We start from the raw sequence: 17,019 nt of genomic DNA, 5'->3' as shown, positions 1-17,019 counted from the left end.
TGCTAAAGGTAAACAAATTTAAAATATACCTACATTTCACCCTCCCTACCTAGCAGATTAGTGTATAACTACAGAAATCTCATAGGATTACATGGGCAGACCCATACCTCTGTTACTCAGCAGTATTGGATCACATTCAGTGCTCCACAAACTGTCAAGATACGAATGTTCTCCAACTGTGTGTAACTTTGCCTCCACAATGGATTATGAAACGTGCAAGTATCAGAGGTGGCCACAGCTCCATATGTATTATGGCTCGAACGTGCGAGGATCATTCTGAATAACAGACACAGTATTCAAGATAACCTTGATGTTCCATGCTCTCACTATACACACAAAACTAGCGAGGCAGTTTACAAATCTAGCATACCAAATTATTCTCATATAAAGCAAAATACTCAGCCTTCTCTAAACAATATCACAAGTAAGTGTCATGTGCAAAGCAGAGCAGGAAAGCAAAAATAGCATATAAGCTTCTAATAAACCCATGCTAACTTAACAGGGTGTCAGTGTAACGCTCTGCCCCACGGCACCCTTTCTTGATCAAAGCACGTGATATAAACGTGGGCGAATTAGAAACGCAGAGTCCAAGCCTAAAAAGCAGACTAAAGTTCACATTTCCCCAAAAAAGTTATTCGCTCTTTGATAGAAAGCAGTAGCTAAATAATAAAGAATACATAGAAAAATCAAAGAGTCTTAATCCAGCAGCGTGTAAGCACAGTATGTAGCAACAGCCTCCAACAGGAAGTCATTGATCTCATCTGAAAACATTTCAGCCATCCAATTCAATAGTGGGAATGAACATACATGTTCCTCAATGACCGGAGCCTCTATCACCATCGGAGGAAAACTCGGGTCATCTTCAATGTAACTGCGTGCCAAGAACTCAAGCGCTGCTGCAAAAACATTCCAACGTCGCATTATTCCATGTGTCGCTGCTAAGGCCATAATCCCGCCGCCAGAACAGAGCACGTCATGAACCAGTAAGGGGCTCATCAACTGGTCATAATCCGCGTTGGGAGACAACGTACTGCAGAGACACAAATCCAGGGCCCAGTCGAAATCACAGCTCAGGCAATGGAAGACAGGTTGAACGCATGTGAAAAAGGAGAATCGAAACGATAATCCATAAACTGCACTCAACGTTGCAAGAGGCAGCGCTCCATAGTAACTAATCATTCGGTTGCGAAGCATCAAAAGCCGGGACATGTTATCGTCTGCTGCAGGATGTGCATCCATATTTATGTAAACAAATTAATAAAAGCACACCGGCAACTAATGCAAGTATTAAGCGCAAACCACCAAAGATACTGGAAAAAATCGAATGAAAAAATCACAAAAAGACACCAAATATACTTTCTACAGAAGTCTCAAGGCCACTGCTACTAACAGAAGACTTAATATAGGATAATTATGGAATCATTTTTTTTAAGTTTTAAAAATCCTATATTACTTCTATATTGTATGAGTGCAGCTGCGTGCCCCTCCGCCTGGTACACTAGACTCCACCACGCCCACACCCGGTTCATAAGCACGCGTGATCGTCACCACAAAACCATTACCACGCATATCGCTTTTCCACACATGCTTTTACAACTAGTATTCATTTACCACACATGATAAATGCATAATCTTAATAAGGTTTTTTTGTTGACCAACACGTGTTGTAATGCCTGTGGCTTACGTCCTTCAAATTAGTTTCTAGCTATACGTGTGATCAAGTCTGATAAGATCAGAGACCAAGGACAAACACGGTGGTATCTGTGGCACGAAATCTCATCGATCACAGAGAAAATATGGACAGGGTAAAATAAAAGTGACAGGTATAATAAAAATAACTGAGAAAAACTACTAAAATGGTGGTTGGACGGAGTATGTAATCAACGTTTGGCGCCTCAACACTACATTTCAAATAAATATGCATACAATATGTTTATTAATATATTACAAAAGTATAGCACCGGATGACACACATGACCTGGGAAAAGAAAGCGGCAAATGTAATACCTAAAATCAGGAGAGGTTTGCTTGGCAAACTTGAAGAAAAAGAAAAAAGTGCACTTGCAAACAAGGCTGCGCATGCGTATAGAGTACAACTGATGCAGGAAAAAAAACGGAAAGTTCTACATACTGTCAAAGAAATATAGCTCTAAAAATTGCCCCCGTAATTTGCCCCCCCTGGGACCTAATAAACAAAACGGACTTCTAGTTTTTTTTCACCTTTTCCACCGCGTACAAGTACTGCACGAGTACCACGCCATTTTTTATTTTATTTAAAATAAAAATTGAGCCTAAAGATCCATGTATCATCCCCCTGACCAAGACTATAGGGTCAGAATGTTTCTACCCTGCCCCCTTTCCTTATTTCTCAATTTTGTTTTACTGTTTTCTTGTGACTTGGCTCTCGCGACAAACAAGATGGCTGCCAACATTTCCTTTTTTGGAGTATTGACAACCAATCAGCATGCAGCTCTTGCTCGTAATTGTACTTGTTTCCATACGCGTACGCCGCGATTTTCCTTTAAAAAAAATTAAAATGAGAAATAGAGCCTAAACATCCATGTACGACCCCCTGAGCAAGCCTAGAGGGTCAGAATGTTTGTAGCCTACCCCCTTCCCTTATTTCTCAACTTTGCTTTACTGTTTTCCTGTGACTTGGTTCTAGCGAGGTACAAGATGGCCGCCAACACTTCCTGGTTTCGAGTGTTGACAGACAGTTCACAGCCAATCAGCATGCAGCTCGCGCTCGTAATTGAACGGATTTCCGTACGCAGGCTGAACTCCGTCTCTAGATATCGCTATGATTTTATTTGCAATTTTCTCAGAAACTACTGAACGGATTTACACCATTTAACAAAAAGCAAGATCTGCGAACAGAACTCTACCTCTCTGCCAAATTTCGTGTAATTCCGTTCAGCCGTTCGGGCTGTAGCCCTGGCTAAAGGTCCCTATGGAAAATTGCATGGGGAAAACACGTTTTGGAAACCCCCTTTTTTCTCGCCCCCCACTTGACGAATCACCCCCAAATTTTCAGGGAGCAGAACCGAGCAGGCCATATTCTTGGAGAATTTTGCTAAGATTTGTCCACCGGAGCCAAAGTTATTCCAAATAGAATGTTGTGGATTTCCTATGGGAAGTAGGTCCTAACTATAACTACCTACTGGCGACCGCCATTAGGTAATATATATATATATACATATATATATATACATATATATATATATATATATATATATATATATATCCGCAATACCTCGCGGCGCTCCACCTATTAGGTGTAAAGACAAGGCATGGACCACTTCTTCGTAGCATATACTTTATTTGCCCCAACAGCTAGTCATATATATATATATATATATATATATATATATATATATATGCAGGTTCCCAAAGAATAATGACCAGCCCTCACAGGGGGGGTTTAAATCCGAATCGGATTTATTGGCACAAAAGAAAATAGGTACAGACGCGTTTCAGCGGTACGCTTTCGTCAGTATAAGGCGGCCGCCATGACGCTACTGGTTATAAACAAACCACTATGTCATCAAACTCTCCTGGGAGCTGTCCCTCTAGAACGCCATTGTAATGTCAGGCAGAACGAGTATTTACAGCGCTGGACAGGTAAAGTAATTCAGAAATTACTGCAAAAAATGCTGTGTGCTTAAAAACATGTGAATCACATTCTCCATCGAAGTAAGTGAATTAATCAGACAAGAATAATTATCAGTAAGGTTTTGAACTGGGAAACATGGAATACTGTGTGATAATAGTCAATTGCTAAAATTCATTTAATTCGTCCAAATGATACATGGGATCGGTATGCAGACAAAATATCGAAAAGTAAATATCGATATACACTAATATCGATGTTTAAATATCGAAGGGACATAATATAGAAGGTAAGTAATATCAATAGATTTTAATATCGATATTAGTAATAACGATGTTTTAAATATAGATGTTAGTAATATCGATGTTAATAATTTCGTTGATACTTATATTGATGTTTACATTATTTTTTTGTATATTATTATGTGTTTATTATGTTTTTAATTTATTTTTATGTAAATTAATTAATTTTTGTATTTTAGTACTGTAGCGGGTTGTGGGTTAATAGGGGAATAGGGTGGGGAGTAATTTAATTATACTAAATTAATTATTAATTAGTAGGAATTATAAATTGATTTTAATTAATTGTAATTAATTTTAATTAATTGGTAATTAATTTATATTAATTGATTAATTGATAATTATGTTTTGTAGCGGGTTGTGGGTTTATAGGGGAATAGGGTGGGAAGTAATTTAATTATATTAAATTAATTATTAACTATTAGGAAATATTAAATTTTTTTAATTAATTGTTAATTAATTTTAATTAATTGGTAATTAATTTTTATTAATTCATTAATTGATAAATATGTTCTGTAGCGGGTTGTGGGTTTATAGGAGAATTGGTTGGGAAGTAATTTAAATGTCATTAAATAATAATGTTTTTTAACTAATTATTTTGTTAATTATATAATTGTTAATTAATTATTATTTGGTAATTAAATATTATTAAATGGTATTTTTTATTAATTTTTTTAAGTAAATATTTATTGCTAATCATGTTTTTAATAATTATGTATTGGTATTTGTAAATGGTTTATATTTATTTAATTGTTACATTTTTAATTATTTAAACATTTTTTATTTATTTATAAGTATGTTATTTTTACCTCTACGCTATCCAACACTTTCCCTACTGTTGCACTCTCTGGAGTTGGAATAGTAATTTTTACCCCTACGCTATTCAACACTTTCCCTACTGTTGCACTCTCTGGAGTGGAAATAGTAATTGTTACCCCTATGCTATCCAACACTTTCCCTATTGTTGCACTCTCTGGAGTTGGAATAGCAATTGTTACGGTTACCCCTACGCTATCCAACACTTTCCCTACTGTTGCACTCTCTGGAGTGGGAATAGAAATTGTTACCCCTACGCTATCCAACTCTTTCCCTACTGTTGCACTCTCTGGAGTGGTAATAGTAATTTTTACCCCTACGCTATCCAACACTTTCCCTACTGTTGCACTCTCTGGAGTGGGAATAGTAATTGTTACCCCTAAGCTATCCAACACTTTACCTACTGTTGCACTCTCTGGAGTGGGAATAGTAATTGTTACCCCTACGCTATCCAACACTTTCCCTACTGTTGCCCTCTCTGGAGTTGAAATAGTAATTGTTAACCCTACGCTATCCAACACTTTCCCTTCTGTTGCAGTCTTTGGAGTGGGAATAGTAATTTTTACCCCTACGCTATCCAACATTTACTTACTTTTTTTAATTTGTTTTACATTTTAATTAATTGTTATTTATATTATTATTTTATGTATATAAATGTATTTGTAATTTATTATATTTTCATTTATTTATAAGTTATTAAACTAATTTTTTGAGTTATTAATGAAGAATATACTATGTATTATATCTTTATTATTAGTTGTTTTTATTACATAATTTATTAATTTTAAATATTTTAATATATTTTTAACTATGTTTATTACATTTATAAGTATTATTTTATTATTATTACAGTTTTTTAAATTAAAAAAACAATATTTTTTTAAAACTATAGTTTTGACATCTATATATTTTTTTCGATATTTTTGTACTTACCTTGTTAGAGATAGGATGTCGATATTGTTGTAATCGAAATTTTTGTATGTAGATATTTTTGTATTTGATATTTTGTCATAGATACATGGGATCATAATTAAAGTCGCGATTTGACCCCTGTATGGGGTGGCGTCCCACAGTTAAATTTACAAAGTTCCCCAATATCCAAGCTGAAATACAAATAAAATTGAGCCCTCAAATGGGCTAATAAAGCATAAACCATCTGAATAATCTGTACACAATCCATCTGATTTATAATATCTTAATGTCAATAACGCACACTAAATCAAAACCTCAATTCAATGTCCAAATACCCAGGATCCCACTAGTGGTTGTTTCACTCAAAAAATTGATCATGAGAACAATATTTACAATATTTACAAGTGTACTCTCAGTTCCTTCCCCATGTTCAGTCCCAGAGGTGTTTTTGTTGCCATATGAATAATGTAGCGAGATTCTAATCTCTTAGGCGTTTCTCTTTATCTCCACCTCTTGAGTCTCGAGCTACATGGTCTAAACAAAAGCAGCTCAAAAGCCTGCGATTACTATTGTGGTGAGTTTGAAAGTGGCGTGCTACCGGGTAGTTACTGTCGTTATTTTGTATTGCTCTCTGGTGTTTCAGTATACGGATTTTGGCTGGGTGGATTGTGCTCCCTACATATCTAAGGCCGCATGGGCAACTAAGGCAGTAAACTACATAGGGTGTCAGGCAGTTCATGAATTTTTTAATGGCTATACGATCATTCTGCCAGGTATGGCATAGCATGTGATTTTTTTGCTATCCACACACGCCTTGCATTTATTGCAGGGATGAAAACCACTTATTCCTTGTACGCCTCTAATGTTAGCTGGTGTACTCTGTACTAGATGGTCTCTGAGTGATCTGGTTTTACGGAATGATACAAAAGGGGATGATGGACGGAGCGTTTGAGCAAATCAAACACTCACCCCCAGTCAACTGAGCTGGGTTTAATGAATCACCATTCTTTAGCTCACTCAGCCACCCCAGCTCAGACATGGCCATATGCAAATCAGTCTGACCGTGTGCCTCATGGGAGCAGTGCAGCCCGAATTGCCAAGCCATGTCTTCCCTGGACCGGAAACAAGCATCCTGGGACCGGTTTCGGATTCATAATCCTCATCAGCCAGGCTATCTTGAATCCAGTGGCCAAGTGAGCAAGGGACTCACGTCTGAGCATACCCTGCCACACTTAGGGCGAACAAAGCGATACAAAAGGGGATGATGGACGGAGCGTTTGAGCAAATCAAACACTCACCCCCAGTCAACTGATCTGGGTTTAATCCATCACCATTCTTTAGTTCACTCAGCCACCCCAGCTCAGACATGGCCATATGCAAATCAGTCTGACCCTGTGCCTCATGGGAACAGTCCAGCCCAAACTGCCAAGCCATGTCTTCCCTGGACCGTAAACAAGCATCCTGGGACCGGTCTTGGGATGCTTGTTTCCAGTCCAGTGAAGACCTGGCTTAGCAGTTCGGGCTGGACTGTTCCCATGAGGCACAGGGTAAAGACTGATTTGCATATGGCTGGGTTCGAACTGGAATGGCATGGTGAGCAAAAAAAACTATGGATTTATGCCCAGATCTCTGTACTGGAGTGAATGTATGACAATGTTCTGCATTCTGTCCATCACCTGTTGTTTTGCATTTGTCACCCTGAGTGGGACGGATATACTCAGACGTGAGTCCCGTGCTCTTCATGCCACTGGAATCAAGCTATCCAGGCTGAAGAGGGCTGGAAGCCCGAAACCAGTCCTTGGATGCTTGTTTCCAGTCCAGTGAGGACCTGACTTGGCAGTTCGGGCTGGACTGTTCCCATGGGGCACAGGGTCAAGACTGATTTGCATATGGCTGGGTTCAAACTGGAATGGCATGGTGAGCAAAAAAACGATAGATTTAGGCCCAGATCTCTGTACTGGAGTGAATGTATGACAATGTTCTGCATTCTGTCCATCACCTGTTGTTTTGCATTTGTCACCCCGAGTGGGACGGGTATGCTCAGACGTGAGTACCGTGCTCTCCATGCCACTGGAATCAAGCTATCCAGGCTGAAGAGGGCTGAAAGCCCGAAACCAGTCCTTGGATGCTTGTTTCCTGTCCAATGAGGACCGGACTTGGCAGTTCGGGCTGGACTGTTCCCATGGGGCACAGGGTCAAGACTGATTTGCATATGGCTGGGTTCAAATTGGAATGGCATGGTGAGCAAAAAAACGATGGATTTAGGCCCAGATCTCTGTACTGGAGTGAATGTATGACAATGTTCTGCATTCTGTCCATCACCTGTTGTTTTGCATTTGTCACCCCGAGTGGGACGGGTATGCGCAGACGTGAGTCCCATGCTCTCCATGCCACTGGAATCAAGCTATCCAGGCTGAAGAGGGCTGAAAGCCCGAAACCGGTCCTTGGATGCTTGTTTCCAGTCCAGTGAGGACCTGGCTTGGCAGCTCGGGCTGGACTGTTCCCATGGGGCACAGGGTCAAGACTGATTTGCATATGGCTGGGTTCAAACTGGAATGGCATGGTGAGCAAAAAAACGATGGATTTAGGCCCAGATCTCTGTACTGGGGTGAATGTATGACAATGTTCTGCATTCTGTCCATCACCTGTTGTTTTGCATTTGTCACCCCGAGTGGGACGGGTATGCGCAGACGTGAGTCCCATGCTCTCCATGCCACTGGAATCAAGCTATCCAGGCTGAAGAGGGCTGAAAGCCCGAAACCGGTCCTTGGATGCTTGTTTCCAGTCCAGTGAGGACCTGGCTTGGCAGCTCGGGCTGGACTGTTCCCATGGGGCACAGGGTCAAGACTGATTTGCATATGGCTGGGTTCAAACTGGAATGGCATGGTGAGCAAAAAAACGATGGATTTAGGCCCAGATCTCTGTACTGGGGTGAATGTATGACAATGTTCTGCATTCTGTCCATCACCTGTTGTTTTGCATTTGTCACCCCGAGTGGGACGGGTATGCTCAGACGTGAGTCCCGTGCTCTCCATGCCACTGGGATCAAGCTATCCAGGCTGAAGAGGGCTGAAAGCCCGAAACCGGTCCATGGATGCTTGTTTCCAGTCCAGGACCTGGCTTGGCAGTTCAGGCTGGACTGTTCCCATGGGGCACAGGGTAAAGACTGATTTGCATATGGCTGGGTTCAAACTGGAATGGCATGGTGAGCAAAAAATTGATGGATTTAGGCCCATATCTCTGTACTGGGGTGAATGTCTGACAATGTCCTGCATTCTGTCCATCACCTGTTGTTTTGCATTTGTCACCCCGAATGGGACGGGTATGCTCAGACGTGATTCCCGTGCTCTCCATGCCACTGGAATCAAGCTATCCAGGCTGAAGAGGGCTGAAAGCCCGAAACCGGTCCTTGGATGCTTGTTTCCAGTCCAGTGAGGACCTGGCTTGGCAGTTCGAGCTGGACTGCTCCCATGGGGCACAGGGTCAAGACTGATTTGCATATGGCTGGGTTCAAACTGGAATGGCATGGTGAGCAGAAAATCTATGGATTTCGGCCCAGATCTCTGTACTGGGGTGAATGTATGACAATGTTCTGCATTCTGTCCATCACCTGTTGTTTTGCATTTGTCACCCCGAGTGGGACGGGTATGCTCAGACGTGAGTTCTGTGCTCTCCTTGCCACTGGAATCAAGCTATCCAGGCTGAAGAGGGCTAAAAGCCCGAAACCGGTCTTTGGATGCTTGTTTCCAGTCCAGTGAGGACCTGGCTTGGCAGTTCGGGCTGGACTGTTCCCATGGGGCACAGGGTCAAGACTGATTTGTATATGGCTGGGTTCAAACTGGAATGGCATGGTGAGCAAAAAACCGATGGATTTAGGTCCAGATCTCTGTACTGGGGTGAATGTATGACAATGTTCTGCATTCTGTCCCATCACCTGTTGTTTTGCATTTGTCACTCCGAGTGGGATGGGTATGCGCAGACGTGAGTCCCATGCTCTCCATGCCACTGGAATCAAGCTATCCAGGCTGAAGAGGGCTGAAAGCCTGAAACCGGTCCTTGGATGCTTGTTTCCAGTCCAGTGAGGACCTGGCTTGGCAGTTCGGGCTGGACTGTTCCCATGGGGCACAGGGTCAAGACTGATTTGCATATGGCTAGGTTCAAACTGGAATTGCATGATGAGCAAAGAAATGGATTTAGGCCCAGATCTCTGTACTGGGGTGAATGTATGACATTGTTCTACATTCTGTCCATCACCTGTTGTTTTGCACTGGTTTTACGGAATGCCACAGACGGATGTGCAGGAATATCTCGACCAATAATCGGATCTGATTTTAATATACTCCAATTAGAATGGATACATTTCTTCAGGCTCTTCGCCGCATTGGAGAAGTTTGTGATGAGTCTAAGATTGTTAGCGCCTGCACCTTTCTCTTTGGGAATATCCCTAATCAAATCTGTTCTATTCTTGACCTGTGCTTTCTTCCAGGCTTCACTTAGGGTCTTTTCTTTGTACCCACGTTCCCGGAATCTGTTAAGGCAGGCTGCCCCTGCCTCCATGAAATCCTTGGGTCTGGAGCTATTGCTTTTGATACGCAACAGTTCCCCATAGGGGATACTATTTTTGAGGCTAGTGGGATGGTTACTCTGTGCATGAAGCTCTGAAATGCCCGCTGTGGGCTTCCTGAACAGTGATGTATGTAGCGTGTCCTCTGCTACGAAGACCCTGACATCCAAGCAATTGACCTCGGTATCGCTGATTTCACCTGAGAATCTAATGTTCAAATTGTTACTGTTGAGGTATCTGATATATTCCTCGACTGACTCTCTAGTGCCTCGCCAGACCAGAAAGAGGTCATCGATATATCGCCTCCACACAATGGTCTTATCGACCCAATGGTCACAGGAGTCCGACCAGGCTGCCTGCTTCTCCCACCAGCCGACGAACAAGTTCGCATAGCTGGGGGCAAAGCAGGCTCCCATCGCTGTCCCCCGTTTTTGTCGATAAATCTGTTCCTGGAAAATAAAAATATTATTGAACAGGCAGAAACATAAAAAGTCAATCAACATCTCACTGTGTTCTCTGTATTCAGGTGGTCTTTGCTTCAAAATCTCACAAATCGCATCAATGCCTTGTTCGTGTGAGATACTTGTATATAGACTGGCTATATCTAAGGTCACCATCAGGAAGTCAGATTCCCATGGACTTCCTTCCAGATATCGCAAAAAATCTTTCGTGTCTCTGATATAGGAAGGCAATTCCTCCACAAAAGGAACGAGATAAAAGTCTATGAACCTCGACATATTCTCCAAAAGACCCCCGAAGGATAAAATTATAGGTCGACCTGGCGGTTTCTCTGGGTCTTTGTGCACCTTTGGCAGGTGATAGAAGGTGGGTATTCTTGGGTTGGGAGCTTGTAGAAATTTAAATTCCTCCATAGACAGCATACCTTTGTTGTACCAATGTAGGATCAGCGCTTCATACTGTGTAATACTCTCCAAGTACTCCTTAGTGTTGAAAGGTACATAGTTGTCCCGATTGCTCAGTTGAAAAAGGGCTTCATTGCAATAGTTGTTGCGAGTTTTTAAAACTACATTCCCACCCTTATCAGAGGGTTTTATTACTATGCTCTTGTCGGTTTCTAGGTCTCTTAAAGCTTTCCATTGGTCATGTGTAAGATTCCATGTAGGTTTGTTGTCACCTACTGTGTTCTCCCTGAGCTTCCGGAGATCCATCATTACTTTTACATGAAAGACATCGATTGTGTCTAATGTTGTTGGTGGGACAAATTTGGAAACTGGTTTGAATGGACTAGCCTCTCTTTTCTGAGAGGTACTGGAAGTTGGACTGGAGTCAATCATATTGGATTTGACTTGATTAGCTGTGGAGCCTTCCACATTGAGATCTTCAAGGATCGCTAACAGCTCCAATTGGCTGTCATCCATTAGGTTACTCCTTGATGGTTGAGGGGTGCCGTGTGAACTGGTGCCTTTTAATTTGAAAAATTTGTACAGCTTGATTTTGCGCACCAATTTGAAAATGTCTATGCATGTCTGTACAAATTCGAAGTTGCTTGTGGGGCAAAAAGTCAGCCCCAACCTTAAGACTGATTGCTCCGAGGGTGTCAATATTTTGGGGGTCAGATTGATAACTGTTAGACTCTCAGCATTGATGTTCTGCGAAGTCGGCATTATTTGTAGACAGTGGGTTTCTTCGGTTTGTTATAGGTGCCTGCCCCTCTTTTTGGGCGCTTGCCCCCCACCTCTCCTTGTGCGTCTGTGGTTGTTTTGGGCGGTCTTCCCTTCCCACCTCTTAACCACGACTGCCTGATGAAGTCAAATTCCTTGTGAAAATGGGGAGGTGTTGGTCCAGTCACTCCTGCCGCTCCTCCTGGTTACCCCTCCTGTTCTGCCCCTGAGACCTCAGATTCTGAGGTATCTTGGGAGACTGTCTACTGCTGCTGCTGTGATCTGTTAATCCACAGATCTCTCCTGGGGGCGTCGTACTTGCGAGCAAACATTAGGATTCTACCTTGCTCATAATCTCGTGCGTCTCTCTCGAATTTTTGTTGTTTGCGTTGTCTAATTTTACCCTCGTAGACCTCCAGTCTTTTTTTCATCTGTGCTCTCAACACATCATGTTCACTCTTCTCCCCTTCTTCTGCGATTTTCGTTTCAAATTTGCTAATGTTGTTCAAAGTTTCCTGTCTGTCTGTCCAGGCAAATGTAACCAGGATTACCAGCATTCCCTTGGAAGAGGCTGCAGTGTATTCAGCCCACTCATCCAAAAGTTTAGGAATCGTAGGCCGGTATAATATAAATTCTGAGCCCCAGGGGCACCCTGTTCACATCAATGTAATGTTGGAGTGAGGTGGCCTCCCACCACTTCCTGGTTTCCCGTTCGTATAGCCTTTCTAGTTGTTGATATTTTGATTTGAGACCTGGCTGGGTTTGGCTTTGAGTCACTGTGTCCCCTGTAAGACGAGATCCAGGTCTAGTCTTAAAAATATCAGAAGCTGCGTCAAGGCGATCCGCCCCGCTGTACATTGGATTCATTTGTAAGTTGGAAATACCTAGTCTGCTGCCCCCCTTGCTATGCTCATGTATGTAGAAATAAGGTTTAGCAAAGTCCCCGTTTATCTATACTATCTACTGGCGGTCACCAGTAGGTAGCTATAGTTAGGACCTATTTTCCATAGGAAATCCGCAACATTCTATTTGAAATAACTTTGGCGCCGGTTGACGAATCTTCACGAACTTTTCAAAACTGGTGGGGCGCTCTAGTCTGCTCCTAACCTGAAACTCTTGCAGTGATTCATGAGGCGGGGGCTGTGAAAAAAGGGGGGGACCCAAATCGTGCTTTCTCCATGCAATTTTCCATAGGTACCGTACATTGCGGTTACAGCCCGAACAGCTGAAGGGAACTACACCAAATTTGGCAAAGTTGTAGTCCTTGGTTTAGACTCGTGCCTTTTGCTTATATGGTGTAAATCTGTTCATGTTGGCAGATACCAGGGTCAGCACCACAAGTCCGTTCCCCAGGAGCAAAGATGATACCCCCTCCTTTCTCAGAAATACAGCCTCCCTGTGCTATAGTCAGCATATACAAATGGGAGCTAATATCTCTAAAAAATGAAGGGACCAAGAAGAACCATCAGAGAAGTCCCAATCACAGGCCAACAAGTAGAAGATCAAATTCAGTAGACTGTGAAGTGCTAAAAAACAAAAGTAATAACAACATTTATATCAGAAATGACAATGATTACCTTTTAAATAGTGATCACATACCAATAAAACGTAGTTCTACCATTTGTGCACTCCACCATACTTACTTGTCTATATCACTGGTAGGTCTTTGTAGGAATGGTCTCCTGAAATAAAAGGGTTGATGCAATCCTCTTTCTGTTTTGAAGATGAAAGTAAAAATGAGGGCATGAGATTTGTTTATAGAATGTTTTCTTCCGTAGGTACACAATGACGGTCCAGGAAAAATAGTCACCCAGAGTCGAGATAAAAAGAAAGATCTAGCCCTCCAGCGCCTGACTGGTAGAAAAAGAACTGCGAGCGGAAAGAAATAGACTCAGACCAAATTGCCCAAGCATACGCGCCGACGCACGTTTGAAGTAAACAGAGTATAATGCCTCACGCGTCCTACATAAAAATATGGCAAGGACTACTCCACACAGCGGAGTATCAACAGGGAAGGCGGGGTGTCCCCCACTGACGTAGGCTACACTCTCTTGGAGATGCGGAAGAAGAACCGCCAGCACGAGTGTCAGCCAAATCAAGAAAACAAAGAAAGACACACATGAAAATGTGCGTGAACTCGCTACTCAAATTCGGCGAGGAAAATGCAGGAAAATAGCGGTGTGACCCACAAATGCTATTAAAGTAGGGGAGGAAAATTCCCTGGATATGAGGAGGAATAGATGCAGGGTTTCACAGCGGGACCTTGCGCTGTCAGGAGAAAGGTAGTGGAAAGTTTCAGCGCAGACACACGCATCAGGAGCCGGCAGGACAAGAAACTCCCAACTGACAATAGTGTAGATTAGGCGGAATACACAATGTCACCAAATACAAAGTCTTCCGCATGTGGGAACAGGAATTTCACAGGAATCCAAAACAAGGAGAGCAGGGCAGAACCACCACAAGTGGAAAGCCATGCACTGAGTCACTGCAGCTGCTGACTTAAATCCCCCCATCATCTGACCAGTCCATAGCAGTATGGGAGAGTGCACAACCCCCTTTTCCCTCTAGGTTTTCTGGGAGATGTAGTTTTAGTATCATACATAAAGCCTGACTTCTGACAGTTCAGTAGTTCCTGAGAAAATTACAATTAAAAGTACATATATATCTATGACCTCGGTGGATCCCGCATCTTTCACGGATTATAAGCGCACCGTCCCGATCACACGCGGAATGCTGATTGGCTGTGAAGTGGTTGTCAACATTCCAAACCAGGTGTTGGCAGCCATTTTGTGCCTTGGTAGAAGCGAGGATCTAGAAATTAGTGGAACAAGTGTTCAAAACGTATAAAGGGGGCAGGTAAGAAATACTTTGACCCTCTAGACCTGCTTAGGGGGTCCCACAAGGACCCCCAGGGTCCAAAAAAGATGTGTGCTGGGTACATGGAACCGCCGTAAAAAAAAAAAATGAAGCGCGGGCTCCTGTGCTTGTTTAAAAATTAGCTACGTGGGAAGGAGAAATCCTGGGGTCTAAAATATTGCATTTGAAATGGGGGTGGAGAAAAAAGGGGGTCCCAAAACGTGTTTCCCCATCCAATTTTTCATAGGAACCATTCATCGCGGCTACAGCCCGAACGGCTGAACGGAATTACACCAAATTTGGCAAAGTGGTAGTCTTTGGTTCAGACTCATGCCTTTTGCTTAAATGGTGTAAATCCGTTCAGTAGTTCCTGAGAAAATAACAATTAAAAGTTCATATATATCTGTGGCTTCGGTAGATCCGCGTATCTTGCGCGCACTCTAAGCGCACCGTCCCGATCACGCGCTAATTGACTGTCAAGTGGTTGTCAACATTCGAAACCAGGAAGTGTTGGCAGCCATTTTGTGCCTTGGTAGAAGCAAGGATCTAGAAAATAGTGGGACAAGTGTTCAAAACGTATAAAGGGGCGTGTAAGAAATATTTTGATCATCTAGACCTACTTAGGGGGTCCCACAAGAACCACTGGGGTAAAAAAAATAATTGGGGGTGGAAAAAAATGGAGAAATGTGCGTTGGGTGCATGCATCCGCTGTAATAAAAATAAAAACAAAAACAAAAACGAAGCGGGGGCTCCGGTTCGTGTTTAAAAATGAGCTACCTGGGAGGGCCAAATCCCAGGATCGAAAATATTACATTTGATGGGGGTCCAGAGGGGCCTTGTAGCCCGGGGACCGGGGATTTTTATATTTTGAGATGGGGGCCGCATGGTCTCCATTCTGGAGCAGTCGAAAGCCTTGGGGAACACCACCCCCAGGAGCGGCTCCTACTGTGTCTTGGGGTGCCTACCCCCGGGACACTGCTGTTTTCTAGGGCAGGGCAGGAATTGCGGTTACCGCTGCGTCATAGCAAGCTTGAGAGCATATTAACAAGTGCCATTTTGCCGCATTTTTTTTAAAAAGCCAAAAATGAGGTAAAAATGATATCGCCCTATTTAGTAGGTGATGCTAAGATGCATTAATGCATGTTAGCAGCCAGTTTGCTAAGGGCTCGCCTCGTATCTCCAATGAGTTGCAATGTAGGTGTTCTCAGTGGCAAGGTAGGGGTTCCTATGAGAACATAAATAGAAAGAGGGAGGTATGACAACAGCAATGTATTTACAAGGCGGCCCTGGATTTGAGTACTGATAGCAAAACTCTAGCTAATTGCGGTTTATGTCGGATCCTAACATCTGTTCTGAAGTAGACTTAAGCATGTTTAATATGCGAGGTGGATTAATATGTTAAGTCCGCAGTCTTACATTAACAAGCTTTTCACTTGCGAACATGAATTATCGATGTATTTCTCGTGATATTGGGGGCATATTTACAAGGACAGTGTTAAAATTATCGTCGCTTTAGCGTTAGGAAAGTGCCGTTAAAGCGGCCATAATGGGCTAAATATTATGCTTTTGAGAATTCGTGAGAATTCCAATATAAGCCCAGGTTTAGAGCAGAACATTTTAACGCTGTCCTTTTAAATATGCCCATTACAGACTCCTAATTTTACTGTAAAAAAAATATCGCCTACTATTAATTTTTATTCTTCCTCGGGATTCCATCCCATGGGATACATCATTGGGGACTGTGGGTGTAGGCCTAATGTCCCTACAGTCTCAGCTCCTTGCATCCTTCGGAAGCCGCCATTACTTTTGCACATGGGCACCTGCTAATATGCAGCTTCCCTTGGGGAATAGCATTCTACTTTGCATTTTAAAAGAGAGAGTAGGTTTTCGTGTTCTCTCTTTCAAAATGCAAACCAAGGAGCATATTACCAAGGAATGGCGTTAAAATTATCACTGATTTAGCTGCAGAAAACTGCCGCTAAAGCGGCGATAATGGGCTTGATAATATGCCCTTGAGAATTCCCATAGAAGCCCATGTTCAGGTCTTAACATGGGATTCTTTTGGAATTCTCTACGGCATATTATCAAGCCTTTATTGCCGCTTTATCGGCAGGAAACTGCAGCTAAAGCGGCGATAATTTTAACGCCGTTCCTTAATTAAATGCCCCCAAGTTTGCTATTGCAGGGCGAGAGCCTCGGCTCTCACTCTTGCATAGCAAACAGCAATGTTGAAAAAATCTTTAGGTAAGATAACAAAGGATTTTGAAGTCCATTATCACTGTTTTAGTTGTAGTTTGGTGCCGTTAAAGCGGCGACAATTTTAACGCCGTTCTTGTAAGT

Source organism: Lissotriton helveticus, chromosome 3_1 (genome assembly GCF_964261635.1).
Source record: "Lissotriton helveticus chromosome 3_1, aLisHel1.1, whole genome shotgun sequence".
Taxonomy (NCBI): domain Eukaryota; kingdom Metazoa; phylum Chordata; class Amphibia; order Caudata; family Salamandridae; genus Lissotriton; species Lissotriton helveticus.
The sequence above is the reverse complement of the archived record's forward strand: the minus strand, read 5'-3'. Positions refer to the sequence as shown.